The sequence below is a fragment of the Pteropus vampyrus genome, unplaced genomic scaffold, assembly GCF_000151845.1.
Source record: "Pteropus vampyrus isolate Shadow unplaced genomic scaffold, Pvam_2.0 Scaffold112, whole genome shotgun sequence".
Lineage (NCBI taxonomy): Eukaryota > Metazoa > Chordata > Mammalia > Chiroptera > Pteropodidae > Pteropus > Pteropus vampyrus.
Genome location: NW_011888893.1, coordinates 1,751,044 through 1,753,103, shown reverse-complemented (window position 1 = coordinate 1,753,103; position 2,060 = coordinate 1,751,044). Strand labels below are relative to the sequence as shown.

General features: G+C 35.2%; 1 protein-coding gene across 1 annotated transcript in view; it reads right to left on the bottom strand.

Annotated features, from left to right (window-relative positions):
• Positions 1-2,060, bottom strand: part of CNTNAP2 (contactin associated protein like 2) — a 1,200,002-nt gene that overhangs the window by 1,190,426 nt on the left and 7,516 nt on the right. The gene's annotated exons all lie outside the window — the stretch shown is intronic.

Here is a 2,060-nt window from a genome sequence, read left to right as displayed (position 1 = left end):
TCCTTCATCCGATCAGCTAATATGAGTTTCCCGGACTGTGACTCGTGGACATGCCCTGCTTGTTCCTGACCCCCGTTTTCCCATAGGCTACACCGTTGCATCTGGGATACAGGATGTAGTCCTTATGGGCCAGAAGCAAGATATAAGGACCGATGGAAGGTGTTCTGTTACCGAAAGACGCCTGTTAGCAATTGGATGCAGTAGCTCAAACTGAAGGCCTCCTCTCCACATGGAATACTCCGAGATAAGGGGCATGTTTTGCCAATCCAACATCATTATCCTGATGATGCCTGTTCCATGATTTGAAAGCACTGAGAGAACACTGATATTCTGGGGGCATTTCTGAATTGTTCTGCATGTCCACTCTAAAACACTAATATTAAATATTTCATATGTAAATGATGATGATAATGTTTGCCATTATTATTTATTCTTTATTATTGTCTGGATGCCAACTGGCTATATCAGTGACTAGATAACATGTGAGGTAATTTTTTGAAAACTGAAAAATGTTAGCAAATACTCACTCGATTTAATCAGTCATCCAACATAGAAGCAGTGAGTATCTGAATTTTAAAATGGGTAAAATAATATATGCAAGAAATATGATTCAATATACTTACTCGTTTGTTCAGAAAATATTCTTTGAGTGTCAAACACGTGTTATATGTACTGTGTTAACAATAAAGTGCTTTGAGATTGCGTGAAGGATGATGTTTTAAGATGAATATTTCCGATATGGTACAAATCATCCCCATAAATTCTCTACCTTCTTGGCAGAGATGTGAAAAATATTAAAGCCTCTCTTTGAATAAAATTGGAAAATAGCAAAGGGATAATTAAACATTCAATCTCCAAAATATACCATTGACATATATTCTGGAATGGTTTAGAAAGGAAAAATTCAACCTGTAAAAAGTTTATTGGATAAATGTATTCTCCCAGATAACCTGACTATTTTCAAAGTTATTTAATAGGCAGTATCTCTGTGCGCAGAGGATGAAATGGTATAGATCACTGAGAATCTGTAGTTGTCCATCAAGATCAAGGCCAAGAAATTATGATTAATCTTGGCTATAAGGTGAGGGTGTTCAGAGATGACAGGTTCCTAGGGATCGTCTAGTCCAAGTTTCTCATTACAGAAGTGAGATAATTGAGAAAATTAAAAAAAAAAGAAAAAGAAAAAGAGGAAATGGCTCAAGATCTCTCCTAGGGCAAAAGGGAAATCTAGTTCCTGCATCAACAAATCTACGAAGTTATATTTATTCTGTACATCTTCTCAGAATAAATATTTATTTAAATATATTTCTCGCTAGTTCAGAGGTAAAGTTTTCTCACCCAAAGAGGTCTTGAACTTTATAGGACAAGTACCAAATAGCATGGTTTTCAATATCGTGTGTAAAGCAACATGACAAATCATATATTACGAAGATATATTACAAATATGTTGACTAATTGTTCATAGTTTTCCCACTCTTATAGACAATCAACTCTTCATACTGTGAAATAAGTGTTCAAAAATGAATATTTCATATTTGCCAATAAAAATGCTAAACAAGTTAAAAATATATGCTACAATAACTTAAAAAAATAAAATTAATATTCCAGAGACGGTTCAAAGATGGTCGCAGTGTTTAATATAATAACACTGATCCTAATCCAGCTGATAATTTTCTCAGTGGCAAATATGAAGATATTTGATACAAACCTACCAAAATAGCAACTTCCTTTAACAAAAAAGTTCTCTATCTCAAATGCCCCAAACTGGAAACTGTCTTTAATTATTTCTAGTTTCTCTGCTAAATCCCAAATCACCAACCATGCTGCTATTATCAAAGTACCTTTAAAAGCAGTACATTCAGAAATGCAGTAGTGAACCTATGGGACACAATTGTCCTTCTAAGCATATTAAACAAATCCCTTTGAAAACCCTTGATGTGCAGTGTTTCACTAAATTTGGAAAGCATCTCCGGAAGTCCAAGTGCGTTCTGCCTGCCCTAAAGACACTCCCCGATGAAGACGGTCTTTCTGATTTCCCTAGAGAGGATGTCCCAGCATGG